This window comes from Ipomoea nil, unplaced genomic scaffold (assembly GCF_001879475.1).
Source record: "Ipomoea nil cultivar Tokyo-kokei standard unplaced genomic scaffold, Asagao_1.1 scaffold3314, whole genome shotgun sequence".
NCBI lineage: Eukaryota > Viridiplantae > Streptophyta > Magnoliopsida > Solanales > Convolvulaceae > Ipomoea > Ipomoea nil.
In genome coordinates, this window is record NW_017619742.1 from 6,801,211 (window position 1) to 6,818,507 (window position 17,297).

Consider the following 17,297-nt stretch of genomic DNA (forward strand, 5'->3'; position numbering starts at 1 on the left):
CCCCTTTCCCAAGGACCAACCATTAGGTGCAATCGTGTGTGCCCTAATTTATGCCCCAACTCCCATTGGTGACACAAACATGGCTATGAAGCTAGTAACTATGGCCATTAATTACAAGCATCAAACAATATTATCACGATTGCAACACAAGTATTAAACCCAAATAATAATATATTAAAGAAACTGAGAGCTCAGGCACATAGGTTCATAAACACTTTTACCCAAGAATCTCTAAAGAATTTAGCCAAGCATGACTAAATTATACATAGCAAATATAAATAAAGAATTACAAATCATCAAAAGAGTACAAGAATTAACCAGACGATTTTCCCAAATCTCCCTAGTCTTCTTCTTGCTTTCCAAGACAACTTGTGGCTCTTGATTTCTCTCCTTCTTGTCACCAAGAATCTCTGAATTCTCTCCGACCCTCGGTTAGGGTTGAGGAAGGAGGGATTTTATAGTGGGTACAAAGTTGAGATGAAATAGGAATCTTGTACAAAAATTGGACTCAAATTATAATTCCTATATTTAAATAACTTTGGAAATAGTGCCCTAATGATTAGGAAATCATTGTTCAACCCGCCATGCAGCCCACCATTTGGATTAAATTTTGCCGCGTCATTGTAATTTAACGCTAGCAGCACTTCGCGACTTTCTCGACGCGTTGAGCTATGGCTCGACGCGTCGAGGCCTGATGGTCTCGACCGAAAAACTTACTGGAAATTTTCGACGCGTCGAGTCCTCTGGGCCCCGAACTTGTCCAAAATTGCTCCAAACTCATCCTTGAACATCCCTTGCTCATAGAATTGACCTACAATGGTTCAAAAACACTAACAAACACCGTAAAACATTCAAAACAAGTGTGAATCATAATTAAATGATAATAGCAAGGAAAATATGTATTAAATAAGCAAAATTAAAGAACTTAAATACTGAGATGATTCAAAATAACTATAATAACAAGCAAAGATGTGATAACATCAGATTGCTTATTGAGTTATATGATAGCATGAGATTGCTTATTGAGTTACATGATAGCATGAGATTACTTATTGAGTTACATGATAGCATGAGATTGCTTATTGAGTTACATGATAGCATGAGATTGCTTATTGAGTTACATGATAGCATGAGATTTCTTATTGAGTTATATGATAGCATGAGATTGCTTATTGAGTTATATGATAGCATGAGATTGCTTATTGAGTTACATGATATCATGAGATTGCTTATTGAGTTACATGATAGCATGAGATTGCTTATTGAGTTACATGATAGCATGAGATTGCTTATTGAGTTATATGATAGTATGAGATTGCTTATCGAGTTATATGATAGCATGAGATTGCTTATTGAGTTATATGATAGCATGAGATTGCTTATTGAGTTATATGATAGCATGAGATTGCTTATTGAGTTATATGATAGCATGAGATTGCTTATAGAGTTATATGATAGCATGGGATTGCTTATTGAGATATATGATAACATGAGATTGCTTATTGAGATATATGATGATATGAGATTGTTTATTGAGATAAATGATAGCATGTGATTGCTTATTGAAATATAGGATGATATGAGATTGTTCATTGAGATATATAATAGCATGAGATTGCTTGTTAATGTTTAAGTATATTAGTACCCATCAGTTGAGCATGAGTAATGTATTTCGCCATGATTATATATATATATATATATATATATATATATATATATATATGTGTGTGTGTGTGTGTGTGTGTGTGTGTGTGTGTGTGTGTGTGTGTGTGTGTGTGTGTGTGTGTTTATGTGAAAGCATGAGATTGACTTATGAGTTAAATGATTAGGAAAGTATGCATATTTGATATTTAGGTTGCAAGCATATAGAAATACTGTTAAGTATGTGTAAATGATTGTACAAAGTGATTGAGAATACTTGATCTAAGTGTGTGCAACAAATTTTTTCCAAAAGTATATACTGTAGTATTTCACAAGGTTGAGTGGCATTATACTTAGCTTCGTGCTAACGGGTTGTTTTCTACTTGTTTGTTTGTTAACCCCTTTCAGGTGAGCCCAGTTCTTGAGAACGCCCGAGTTAGACTAGATTAGCTTAGCGTGCTAGTTGTAGTCTAAAGTCATTTTTAGTTATGTTTATTTTGAGACTTGGTTGTAGACTTATCTAGATGTTTTTGATGGTGTTGGATACCGGAGTTTTATTTCCCTAGTTGTTTAAAGTTAGTTAAGCTTGACTTTGTTTAGATTTGTTTTCCTAGCCTGTGCAATTACCGGGAGTGGTGATTGTGGCGGTGACACCTCTTAAAGTTGGCTTAGTAAGTTTATTATGCTCGTTTAGTATCCCTTTCTAAGTTAAGAATCTGTTAATAAGGTTTAAGAAAAGTGGGGTGTTACACGGGGTTTGGTGACGGGGCTTGTGAAGCCCCGCCAAGCGGCGGCCCTGGGCGACGGATCTTGCTGAGATCCGTCCCCTGGAGTCGTTGCTCCACGGTGCTAGCCGGCGGACCTTCTCAAGGTCCCTTGGCTAGGACCGTGATGCCATCTGAAGCACTAGACAGTGTGCACCAGAGCCTTCTTCTTCACTCCAAATCAACTTAGATCAACCAAAAACACTTCCAAACCTCAATAAATCAGTCATAGATCATCAACAACACACAAATAGCTCAACAACAAACATTATCTAGCATTTTTAAACATCTATTTCATACTTCTAGCATTTAACAGAGCCAAAAATCTAGTTTGGGAGTCCATGGTTTATACCTTAGCTTCCTTTTCTTCTTGTGTGGATCCCTTCTCTTCTTCCTTAGAGGTTAACACATTCACCACCTATTTTCCTCAGACAACAAAGACACACACTAAGCTCAACACAAACTCAGAGGTGGAAGGTGGAGATGGATAGTCTGTGAGGTGAAAATGAATGGATGGAGAAGATGATGGCAGAATACTTACTATGATTTCTCCTCTCTACTAATCTCATTTCTAAAGCTTGGAGCGAAGAGGCAAAAATGAAGGGATCAGGAGAAACAAGGAGAATACTGTTCTATTTATATGGGTGCAAAATCCTAGATAGAATTCAAATGATTGGTTGGGGGTGAAACGGTAATTTGCTTGCTTGTTCTAAAAGATCAGACAAAGGCTTGGAGGAGTTTCATGGTTGACCTTGTATCATGGACTAAAGTCTCAAAAATGATTTTGGATAACTTGGGGTTAAAAATAGATTTTCTGAAAATAGTTTCTAGTTAAAACACTTGGTTCAGGTTTCACAGGTTCCTCTCAGGTTTCACTCAGATTGACTTTTTGGGTCAAAATTTGGTACATAAATGTACCGGAACTTAGGATTTTTGAAATAGGATAAACCTTGGTGTTCAATTTATTTAAAAACTTGATTTAAAATATTTAATTCAAACACCGTTTTCGAAATAAAATTTTGGAAGAGTGAAAATAGCTATTTTGAAATTTTGTAAAATAAAATTTAGAAAATTTATTTTTGGGTTGTAACAGAATCGCCCAACCAGAAAGATTATCTCCTCATCCGCTACCAAATTTCGCCATTCTGTCTCAAATATCTTCACAATCGGCCTCCCCTGTACCTTTTCTAACCTCGCCTTCTCATTTTCAGATTCAAAACAGTCGCAATTGATGTTACGATCTGCTTGTTTTCGCACTTGAGGTTTGATTTCCAGAAATCGAACACAATCGGCCAACGAATTGCCAATTGAATCCTTGATTTGAGTTTCCAGAGACTTTGAGGACAAATATGCTAAAATTCGTTTTTTCCGCCAATGGATTCGGCAACTTACCCCCAGCGGCGAGATTAGCTTCGATTGAGAAAAAAAGTCCGTCAGAGAGAAAAAAGGGAGAGACAAAGAGACACAGAACAAATTGAAGTATTGGCGATAATCGAAAATTTAAGTGTTGAAATGGGGTAGATCCCGGGAATATTATCGCCTGCGCCGACGTCGTTACTTCCGATATCTCCATCGGGGTTGTTTTCGCCGGGGTCGGACCCGTTGATGCTGATGCAGCTGAACAACATGTTCCCCAGCTCGTTGGTGTTGTTTTCAGCTCCACTGGTTTGTCCATCTCCTTCCTCATCACATGATCTCTCTCCATTCTTTGACTTTTGAGTAAAGACTTTTCATGTTTTCCTCTATCCTTTTTATTTATTTATTTATTTATTTATTTTGGGGGAATAGGAGAAGTAATTTTGAAATTTCCAAAATGAGAGGAGGTTAAAATAGTCTTCAAGAATGAATGGCCACCATAACTACATCCTTAAAGAATCATTGGTGGAAGAAACAAGAAGGCCCAATAATAATTCCATTCGATAGAGAAAAGTATTATAGTGGCCAATTTCAAGTGATATCATGGATCGAAGACAATGCTTACAAGATTCGAGGTCGAATCATTTTCAAGAAGGGGAGGATGATGCGGCTCAACATAATGAAGATCCATCAATAAACCCTTATTGGATTCCATGTGTACTGGTTCTTATTATTCTCCCCTTCTTGAAAAGGATTCGTCCTCGAATCCAAATCTTCAATGAAAGACAAATTAGTAAGCTCACTTTGTGTTTTATCACGCTCATGGAACTTTTTCTTGGGATGCTTGACACGAGTCGCTTCAATCTTCATCCTACAATCAACAAGTAAGACAATTAAGTTTAATGACACAGCATGAGATTTAAACATTCTGGATAGTAATAGTTCAACAAAATGAGACGTATTAAATTTAGCCATCTTGTTTGAATTGTCAACAAGCACAAAATCTTACCTACTAGAGCTTAAGGGTAAACCAAACACAAAATCCATGAAAATATCAAGTAATGATTTAGATGTATTGTGGTGGTAAGTAGCACAATTATGAACATAAGATTCTACATCTTTTTTCTTCTTTGACCAATGAAAATATCCATGCAAAACATCATCACTCTTTTGAAAACCAAATTGTCCCTTATGTAAATCAACAATTAAAGCATTGCCCAAAACAAAGCAAAAAGTACCAATTCCATTGACTTTGAACCAAAACCACTTGAGCAAGTAGTATTTGGCATAAGAAGTTTTCAAATGTGCCTCATAACTTCCTAGTGATTCCTTATCTCTATCAAATAAAGTTTTAGTAAAATAAAAGTTAAGGAATCTCGGATGTATGGATGCAAACAAATTTCTAACACATCTAGCAAGTAGGTCATTAATAGAAACATGACAAAGAAATCTAGAGAATATTAATGCATGCTTTTGAAATAAAAGTGAGTAGAAAGTGACTCCCCTTCTTTTCTCTTGCATACTATCCTTTTTAGTTACCAAGAGAGGTTGCACTTTGACACCATGGGCTGGTCCTTTCCACTGTATCACTGATTGTGGTCCCTTTGTTTGGCTACAAACTGAGTTAGAGGATTGGAGTGGTGATTGCAATTTCAAACATGGAGGTTCCACTTTTCTCTCTTTGATTTCTTCCTTCTTTGAGGCTGGTTTGAGAGCTTGCATCAATGTCAATTGAATTTCTTCTACTTGTTTAGGATACAAACGAGGCAAGACATACGTAACTCCATTCATGTGAAACACATAAGTGTTCCTCATTCCATCATAACTTATTTTTCTGTCAAATTGCCATGGTCTACCTAACATGATATGAGCAGCCTGCATTGGGATATTATCACATAAGATTTCATCAGAGTAGCTGTTAATAGACAAAGGAATAAGAGCATGTTTGGTTACTCTAGCTTCTCCTGCATCAGTTAACCATTGCAAACAATAAGGATTTGGATGATTAAGCAAAGGTAATTGAAGAAATTTAACCATAGCTGCACTAGCCACATTTGTGCAACTTCCAGAATCTATTACCACAGTACAAGCATTCCCTCTAATTGACTGTTTAGCACAAAATATATTTTCAGTTTGAGACTCATCTTCTTTTATAGGGTGAACATTCAAAACCACCTTAACAACAAGAGTATGACTTGACTCACTATCAGCATATTTAGAATCAAAATCTAATGGTATGAATGGTTCTCCATCAACATGTTCATTGGGGGTTTCAAAATGGTCACAAACCTCATCCTCAGATTTATATTCAAGACAAGAAGTAAAATTTTCAGATTGTGTTGTTATCTTAATTACCCTCTTGTTAGGACAATCACGAGCTATGTGGCCTCTCTCATTACATCTATAACAAATCAATTCTCTATCATGTTGAGGCCTCGCTGCCTCACTTACCTTTTCCTTACCTTTGTCTCGTGAATCATCTCTTGGAGGAGGATGTTCATCACGCTTTTGAGAGGTGGAACGAGTGTTGTTCCATCTTGATGCATCATTTTTGAACTTGTACATTTTCATCTCTTTGATTTTTCCCACAGATTCACGTGCAGCATACAAGGCATCATAAAGGGTGTCATATCTCTAAAAACTCATTCCACATCGAATTTCTAAGTTCAATCCATGTACGAAACGAGCAACAGTTTTTGTTTCTTCTTCATGTATGTCTCTCTGTTTAAGCAAAATATTTATAGTTTGGTGGTACTCGTCAACTGACTTTGTTCCTTGCACCGTTCCCTGCAATTTTCTTTCAAGATCATACAAAAAAGATTTAGGACGAAAGGTTAGGCGCATATCTTCCCTCACTTAAACTCAAGATTCATATGGAATAAAATTAGCAACTCTCTCTCTATTTCTTTTTCGCCACCAAGATAATGCATACCCCTTAAAAGATGTAGCAACTAGCCTAATTTTTGCAAGATCAGAATAGTGCTTTAAATAAAAAAGAGTTTCAATAGCATTCTCCCATTCTATGTATTCGGTAGGTCATTTCTCACCGGTGAAGTTAGGAATTTCAAGTTTAATGTTTCCTAACTCCGCATTACGCGGTTGGATCCTTTGACATATAGGATCCACTCTTCCTGCCGGTGGAAAATATTGCTCATCATTGTGTAGTGATTGCACTTGCTGAGGGTGTTGCTCCAGATTATTTAATTTTGTGAGTAACCCTTTCGTGGCGAAGGTTAGAGCATCTATTTTCTGCTCTAATCTCTTACATGTGTTTGGAACCTCTTCAGCCATCTGTAGATGAGAAACAAAATCTAAAAACAAGAAGATATGTGAGTATTCATGTTAGTGAAACCAAAAAGTTGGCTCGCTCCCTCACTATTCTCAGCTCGCAGGTAAGAGGTGGATTATATGCCTCTGGGGATGCACTACACACTCTTACAAACACACAGTCCACTCGTGTATCGCTCAAGGTGGCAGATACTCTCACAAGCCTTTTTCCAAAAAGGAAAATTTTAGTTCGGAACTCAAGTTGATATGGATTCAACCTCAAAGTTCAAGAAAACGTACCTTGGAAAACTTCACAAGCCTTTGAGAGTAAGGTGTATCGCGAGGTAGGTAATAAAATTGAGAGCAAGAAGCAAAGAAAAAGGACAATACAAGCAAAGAAACTAAGCAAGATTTGAAAAAAAAAAAAAAAAAAAAAAAGGGAAGCAAAGAAAGAAGTATGGCAGAAAGATATGCAGGACCAATATCAGAAGATAGACACAAATAGAATGTAAGAGGGGTTCACGTGTACCACAACCAATTAGGAATCTATCAAGAACTTCTTCCAACCTTATACTTTTCCCCTTCCTTGTCTCTCCAAAATTCTCCTACAAGCCAAATTCTTTCCCCAACCTTATTCTTCTTCTTTATTGCTTTATTCTTCTTCTTTTTTTCAACTTTATTGATTTTTTTTTTGATTTTTTTTATAAGTAACCTCCAAATAAATACTGTAAATATCAACAAAAATTTCGGACCAAGAAGATTCACACAACCCCTTCAAAACATAATCAAGAATTTCAAGAATCACCCAGAAAAACAGAAACGCTGCCCTTACTTCAAAGATCAATATCTCAATGACCGTAAGGAATTAGAAAGTGTATAATATATAGAAAGAACGCCCCAGAAGATATATACAACATATCAAAATTTCAGATACAACTAACTAGTGGATCTCTAGATATAGGTCATTCTTTGAAACTGGTCACAGAACACGGAAATTTGGACAGGGTATGATAGTGACGTGATTGCGCGTAAATGCGCTTTGGATATAGGTAAGGGTGAGATGGGGTTGTTTTATTTTATTGATAGAATGTTTGGTAATATGGTGCTTAGGAGGTGTGGGTTATGGGTTATATTGGATCGGAAAAAGGAAAAACTCTTTTGAGATTATTTTTCAAGAAACTAAAGAACATGTATCAAGATTCAAGAAAAACAATCAAGAATGCAAAGGAAATTTTTTTTTTTTTTTTGGGTTTTTTAATGAATAAGACACGAAAAAAAGTAATATGTAAGATAAGAATGATATGCTTTTTTATATATAATAAAACCTTGGGAACGAAAGAAACCAAATTTCTAATGATAATGAGATAAACCTAGGCTCGATACAAAATTGATATGAACTTAGTCTAAGATTCAAATAAGATGGAATATTGTCCCAAGAATGCTCTCAAAAGTAAAGATAGAGATGGTTCAAAATACCTTAAACCTCACGAGAAACCCTTTGTCTCGAATCCTCAAAGACTTAGAAGAATCCCATTGTAGCTTCAAGTACCTCGATGATGCAATCTTCAATGAACTAGAGTCGGATCTAGTTTCATTCGATTCAAGAACGAGTCCACGAACCTAAATCTAAGGTTCAAGAAAGGAATATTGATTCGAGTCCACGAATAAATTTGCTAGTCGAGTCCATGACTAGCCACTAATTGAGTCCACAATTAGCCATAAGGTTTCTTACACAAGTGTAAAGAAAAACTTAAGAATTTTATTGAATTAAAGCCTCTTCAAAACTGATATGGATGTGCCCTATTTATAGGTATAGGGCAGCATTGTAATCCTAAATACAATGGGAATAGGAGTCTTAAACCAAATCTAGAAAGCAAGTAAATATAGTCCTATTTAGAAAGGGATTTAAGGAATCCTTTCTAAATACAAACTAGTGTTTTCTCTTTCATGCCAAACAAATTAAAATAATGATGACTAAAAATAATAGGGGTTATTTGTGCCTAATTTAATCTCCAAAATCAGCACTTAAACAATTATAAAAAGCCTTGAATTCTTCTTCATCTTTTGAAAATGGGCTTGACTTGGATTTCCACTATCTTTGAATATCACCAATGAAGAGTTGTCTTAATTGTTTAGACTTGGGCCTTGTGATTGGCCCAATTGGTACTCTTGTTGGATCTTCATTATGTTGGGCCGCATCAGAAGTGATGGTGAGGAGTATGAACACAGATAGAACGAGGGGAAATACAACAGAAAGGAGAGACCTTTTGATAATCCCGAGCTGCTGCGACGATGATATTTCCAAATGCCAACGTAGAAAGAGTTGATTTCACTGAGTTCGGATCAATTTCACGCTCTATCTCCGAATTACAATTGAAATTTGGCGGAATCTAAACGAGAACGAAGATCTGGATTTCAACTTTCAAGCGTGGAAACTCTTACCAAATCTCCGAATCCAAGCACCGCACTTCGCAACTGCGTTTTTTTTTTTTTTTTTTTTTGGGGGGGGGGGGGGGGGGGTGGGGAATGACAACTGCATTTTTTTCTTTATAGCAAATGATTTATACTCCTATTACTGTGACAAGAAAAGCTGGCATCTGAAAGTTTGGTAATTGTCGACGTATGAGAAGTCACGTGGTTGAAGAATGGGGGTAAAGAGGGTAAAGCGAAATTATCTTTTTGTCCATGAATTTAACCCAGGTTTGAAAGAAATTTGACCGGAGGATCAAATTGACTACGATTTAAAGGTTTGAGAGACCCAATTGAATGAAATTGACAGCGATGGACCACATTACAGATCGGGCAACAATTGAGAGACAAAAAGTGCGATTTTCCCTAATACAATTAGGTTCTATTATTACGTATTTAGCAAGTTACCACTGATGTAGCATTGACTATGATAACACATGGTATTTGATATTTACATGAATTCTAATTATATAATTTTTTATTTTTAAAATTTTAATTTGTTTTAAAAGCCGGCCGCTGAGCTTTGGCTTTTTTTTTTTTTTTTTTTACAACATTTTAAAATCTAAAAAATAAAAATATATATAATATAATTAGAATCCACATAAGTATTTGAACACCATATGTTAACCTAATTAAAACATTAGCGGTAACCTATATATTGAATATGTAATAATAAGATTTACTATTTTGTCAATTTAAAAGATCTCATTGAACTTTTTTCAGTTAAGAAACCTTATTTGTTAGACTAAAGAATTAGTTTAACATTTTTTTTTCTTAAAGAGAAAGCAAATAAAATTTTAAAAAGAGTTTTATATATTATATGTAATTTCAATTTTTACTTATTCACTTTAACTTCATGGAATAGCAAACAAGATGTTTAGCATATAAGTCTCAAGAAAATTAAAAGATCTCATTGAACCAATTAAGGGACCTAATTATATTATTTGTTAGACTAATAGTATTAGTTTATCATTTTTTTTCTTAAAGAGAAAGCAAATAAAATTTTTAAAAAAGTTTCATATATTATATATAATTTCAATTTTTACTTATTCACTTTAACTTCATGGAATAGCAATTAGCAAACAAGATGTTTAGCATGTAAGTCTCAAGAAAATTATCTACTTCTAAAATTTGAAAATGTGAGTAAAAATCAAAAGTATAAAATAAGAGTGTGCAACTATACGTAGATATTTGTTACACAACCTCGTAGCAAGACAAGACCGATAATTATTTTCGTTTAAAAATATCTTTTACCTTATACCACCGTCAATTTTTATTTTTATCTTTTACATTTTTAATCAAAAGTTTTTTGTCATGTCAAAACTTTCTTTGACCACTTGCTCCTTCAATTATAAGCAGCTACGGCCTACAAGCTTATAATTTTTGGCTTCTTTAGCTTTATTTATTTTTTATTTTTTGAAATACATATTTTTGACGGGCTAGTATACGGAGTAATATTTTCTAACATCATGTCGTATTTTTTACTTTATTAGAAATATAATCCAAATAGTAAATAGTGATCTTTTGAGCCTAATAATCTTTAGATTCTTAAGGGTTCTGCCCTAGTCTGGGATGGGATCTGTTTCTTTGAGTTAGTCAAGTCCCAGAAGGGTCGTTATATCGTGCATCGCGGTTCATAATCGATTATGCATCATGCAGTGTTAACGGAGTGACATTATCGTGTATTTAAACCGACACTGCCTCACGTATTATTTTTATATTATCAAATGAAACTGCAGTTATATCAAAATGATACTGTAATTGTGGTGAAATGAAACTGCAGTATATATAAAATGAAATTGAATAACATTTCACATATTTGAGTGTATATTGTACAATGAAGCTGTAATTATATCGAAATGGTCATGTAGTTGTGTTTTTAATAAAACTTTAGTGTATATAAAATAAAATTAAATAACATTTTCACATATTTGAGTATATAAATATTGAATGAAACTGTAGTTATATTGAAATGAAACTGTAGTTGTGTTGAACTGAAACTGCAGTGTATACAAAATGAAACTGAAGAACATAGTTATTTTTTTTACGGATTCCGTTTCTTTTCCATTAAATAAAACGACGTAGTTTTGATATGCACCGCGGTGCACGATATAATTTCCCGTCCCAAAATAGTACATTAATATATGAGATTATACCAAGTGGGGTCCCTTAACTATTGTGATTTACTTGTAAAAGTTCTATGTTTATTTTTTTGTTTGCTTTAGTCCTAGCTAACTACTAAAACCTTGCCTAAATTAATCGTTTGTTACATATTCGGTTAAATCTCCATTCAAAGCCTGGGGTAAAATCGTCATTTCCTTCTATTGGCACTTTATCGTCCCCTTTTCTAAAGGAGGGAGTTAGAAAGAAAAATGTCTTCTTCTCGTCACGGTTGCTCCGGTGGTGGACAAGGTCTCGAAGCCTCTACCCCTTCGACCTCCACCCTGTTGAGTTGCTCTTGCACTTTCTCGGCGATGCCTCCTCCTCCTCCCCCAGCTTCCTTCACCACTTTAGACCGCCAAACACATAAGCTACAATTCAACGAGGGGATGGATTAATTTATTAGTTAGTGGTGACCAAAGAGTAAGATGGATTAATCTCCAAGCCAGCTGTCCCACTGAAAAGAAGTGCCTACAATTCAATGAGGGGATTAATCTATGCAACCGACCGTAGAAACCCAGGGTATTAAAAAAAAAATCAAAAAAGTGCTTCAAGAGATGGAGACATGGCTGGATGTGGGGGGGGGGGGGGGCGGGGTGCTTCAAGATCATGAAGGCAAATGGATGGGAGGCTTCATGGCTGCCGGCCGAACAACTCATCCTACTGAGGCAGAAATCCGTGCTATTCTCACTGGGCTGAGATGAGCTTGGTATAAAGGTGTGAGACGTATGGTGATTCAAAGTGACTCACAAGAAGCTATGGAGTGGATCAAGGGCAACGCTACGCCTAGGGGACAAATATGTGAGACCATTAAGGATTGTCAAAGCTGGATGGACAAATTGGGATATTGAGTTGATTCATATCCTAGGAGAGCAAAACATGGTGGTAGACTGCATTGCTAAGATGGCGAGAAAAGCTGTGGATACCTGTGTGGATATCAATGGCATCTCAAGAAAAGTGAACACTCTTCTTGAAGAGGACAGGCTGAATTGTGTTTGGCCGAAGAGAGCGAATGAGAGGAACTGGTTATAAGGTTCCGGGGAATATCCAAAGTTTTTTCCCATTACTTTTTTTTTAAAGTTTTTTTATTTTTTTATTATTTTTTTATTTTTTCACTTTTAATCCTATGACTTTAAGTCTCCTTCAATTTGGGTTCAAATTTTTTTTTTTTTTTTGACTCACAAGGAGTTTATAACTTGGAACCTTGTAGTTATTGAACCAATACATGACTAATTTTACTATGATTGCCCTTTTTTTTTTAAAGTGAACTTTATTAAGTTAAAATATGGCCTAAGCCAATACAAAAACCAAGGACTTAGGCCTCACATGGCCTAAATCCAACTAACTAATCTAAGTAAAGTAAATAAAACGAGATTACATAAAGAAGGCCCCCGGGGCTCTAACATAAACGCCCCAAGTCCCATACTAGCTATTGCTAACTAGAATGCATAATAGAGCATAAACCATGTGAATATAAATTCAAGCTAAGTAAACTGCGAAGCTGCTCCCAAAAAATAATCGTGCAGCCCAACTGCTTCACGGTCCACCATATAAACATGAAGCTCAATAGCAAGGCACAGACACCTTGCATGCCACAGCCATAGCACTCCCCCTGCAAGTTGCACCTCAGCGACTCTGCACTATAATGCAACCTAACCGGGTTGCAACCACGACTGTAACATCTCCTGGGATACTATTGACTGCCCTGTAAAAAGCAATAAAATACCACCCATAGAAGGCCTAACAATAGCACGCAGGCCTAAGTCTAACTGATTCATGGTAAATCACAGGCCAATAATCAAAACAACAAAGCACAAGGCAGCCAATAGCAGGAACTCTCGATCAGCACCAGCATGTACCAGAACCAACCCTAACGGGATTAGCTATTATGGGCCAGCAGCAAGCCTGGACTACCGCCAACGGATTTGAAAAACCCCTACCCGGCCATCGTTCAGCCCGGGCTAGGATGCAATTTCTTACCGCTTGCACCAACGTTGAGGCCTGGTCTATCTCAAAAATGCCTGCAAAGGCGAAACCAAAACAGCCTATAGACCAGCACACGCCTCGGAGGTCAAAGAAACAACACCTGCAAAAATAGAAACAAGGTAGAACAAGCAAGTATCATGTTCCCATGACCCAACTATTTCAACTTTTTACCTCGGGTGAGTGTTTAAGGTTTTAAAAGGCTGATGCGAACAAAAAACAACCCCCAAATAATAGCCCGTCCCCCCCGGAGCCCAGAAGGAACTCAGCTACTATTGGCCAGCAGCAAGCCTGACCAGGTCAACGGATTTGACTAGTCCTGCCCGGTGCACCGTTCAGCCCGGACTAGGGTGCCATGTTGTACCGCCAACACCTTACGTTGAGGCTCGATCCTGCAAGCAGGACTTCATGGCCTCCAAAGACCTCACACACTCTCTGTTTAAAGCTCACTTCAACTCTTTCTTTTGCCTTTCCAACTCTCGTTTTCACTCCAATTCTTTTGCACTCTAATTCTTTCCCACTCCAATTCTTTTCACTCCATTTCTTTTTCACTTCATTTTTCTTTTCATTCTTCTTTTTCTTTTCTTTTTCATTCATTCTATTCCTTTTTTTTTTTTATATATATTTCTGTCATTCCTTTTTTCCTTTTCTTTTTTCTTTTTCTTTTCATTACTTCTTTTTCCACATTCAAACTAACATACGGCAGGAGTACTAACACAATCACGGGGGATCATCAATCTCAAAAAACACATAGGGCACATCATCATGTACCATTAACGAACGAACCCTACGCGGCAGATCATTGAGGTTCCGAAAGATGGCCTCCCCCGGCTTATCAACCACCCAATCAGCTAACGCCTGTGCAGGTAGATTGGCCTTAGACGGGCACACAGCAGCAGTAACTACCCCACAGGAACACAGGAAACAGAGCCTGGAAACCACATTATCCAGAACCCACGGCGGACGGACAGTAACATCAACATAGCTAGCCAACTCCGCCCACGTGGACTCTATATCCAACACTGTATTTCCCCCGGCTAGGCACCATTCCAGACAGGAGAACAAGACCCGGAACATGCCCCGAGCGTGCTCCCCATGTCCAGACCACGCAACCCCATAACAAAAGCCACCCTCCTGGTTGCGCACCACGGCTGCAGCCCCCCTTACTGCCAAAGACAAAGATAAATTAATCTTTAAAGCACCGGCAGCATGAGGAGACCACCTGACCGTCCTAACAACACGCCTCGGCACGTGTCCCTCCAAGTATGCCACAACAGTCCTCCAGTTAGAGGGCAGGATATGCTCCATAGGTCACCGCCTAAACAGGCATTCCGCCACCCCCTTTGCTACCCCATGCATCACTCGTGGAATGCTGGGAGTATCCCGGCCATGCATGCACCCATTACGGTGCTTCCACAGTTCCCACAATACCAGATACGACAACCTGCTAACAACAAAAAACAAAAGAGGGTTACACGTCCCCCTCCGACCCCATCCCACAATCAAAGTCCTAAGACTCCGATGTCGCGAATAGAGGCCAAGGGACGCCAAAACATATCTCCAGATAGCTTTTGCTGTTTCCCCAGAATAAAAAATATGATCAATAGACTCAGGAACCGGGGCCGGACAACACCAACACCTCGAAACGATCACATGACCGAAGCGAGCTAAGATGTCATCCGTAGGAAGCCGCCCTCGGAACACTCTCCAAGCCAGGAAGGACACCTTAAAAGGGAGGTGCTTGCGCCAACACTTAGCTAAGAGAGGGTCCGGTGTAGTGGGCAGAGCAGGCCTAAGAAAGGCCTTAGCAGAGGAATAAGAAAACATACCATCGGACGCCACGGTCCAGAGCGGGATACCACGCGGGCCCTGCCCCATTCGGGACAAGTCCGCATTAATCCCTGCATAAGGCAAGTCATCATGGCCAGCCAGATCAAGCCTACCATCCCGCACATAGTCTAGAAGCAAATCCTGGGAGTAGGAAACCCCCCGGTGTGGATAAAGTCCGCCGAGCGGGCCCAAACCTGACCAATTGTCCCACCAGAAATTAACCCGGCCTTGGAACAACCGCCAAGTCAGAACCCTCTCAACCTCATCACGTACTGTCAACATCCGCTTCCAGGTGTGCGAATCAGTAGTCTGGACTAACTTAGCAACCGGGTGAACCCGACGGCAGTATTTAGCCCTCATAAAATCTGACCAAAGCGTGTGTTCTGTCCGGAAATTCCACCACAATTTGGCACTGGCCGCCCTTACCATCAAATCCAAGTCTAAGAACCCCACTCCCCCATCCTTTTTAGGACGAGAAAGAGTTTTCCAAGAACTCCAATGATACCGGGCGCCGCCTGACTGTTTCCAGAAGAAGCGAGCATAACATCTTTCCAAGTCCCGTATGACCTGCTTAGGCGGTGCGCAGGCCGAGAATAAGTGCAATGGTATGGCCTGCAAGACTGAGGATATCAAAATTGCCTTCCCGCCCTTTGAAAGCACTCGGCGTTGCCAACTCAAACATCTAGCCTTCACTTTATCAACCACCGAGGCAAAGTATATACATTTCTTGCGGCCAATATACACAGGGCAACCCAAGTAGGTAAATGGAAACTATTTATGTACACAACCTGTTGCCCTGCGAATCTCATCAATCTCATGAGCTGGAGTACGAGGGTGCATGTAAAAAGCACTCTTCTGAAAGCTCACCAACTGTCCCGATATTTCCTCGTACTCCTTCAAAGCATTAATTACCTCCTGAATTGCTCCCAACCTAGCCGTGCTAAAAATAATTACATCATCCGCATAGGCCAGGACTTCATACACCCGAGCAAGGTAAACGGACAGGACTTCAGCTGTAATCACAAACAAAGTCGGGGACAATGGATCCCCCTGTCTGAGTCCCCGCGTAGATGTAAAAAAGCCTTCCTTGACTCCATTTACTATCACTGAATACCAAACGTTAGACACAGCCCGGAACACCATATCAATCCAGACCTCACTGAAACCTAGGCGGCGCATCACCGAAGTCAGGAAAAACCACGATACCCGGTCATATGCCTTAGCCATGTCCAGCTTAAGCACTATGTCCCGGTTCTGCAAACTCAATCCATGGCACATCTCGGACGCCAACAGCACATTATCTGTAATAGACCGACCAGTTACAAACCCACTCTGACAATACCCAGGGCAAAACTGTAGTCATCTGAACTACCATGAGCTTCGTGATCAGCTTACTACTGAAGTTACACAAACTGATAGGCCTATAATCTGCAAAGGTTTCTGGACTCGGCTTCTTCGGCAGAAGGACAATGGATGTGTCCGTGATAGCCCTGGTGAATTCCCGTCCTGCAAAGTAACTCCGAACCATACTGACTACATCATCCTGAATAATATCCCAGCAGGCCTTATAAAAGGCCCCCGAGAAACCATCCGGTCCTGCTGCGCTCGTAGAGTTCATCTGCATTACCACCGCCCTCACCTCCTCCACCTCTGGCACGGCCGTCAATAACTCATTATCTTCTTCTGTAACCAGTCGTGGGACACACTCCAATCTAGCCAAATCAAAACCCCCAATCTCCGCGGTGAACATATGCTCAAAGAAAGAGACTGCCTGATTAGCAATCCCCTGCCTATCTTCCAACCACACACCGCCACTATCTTTAACCC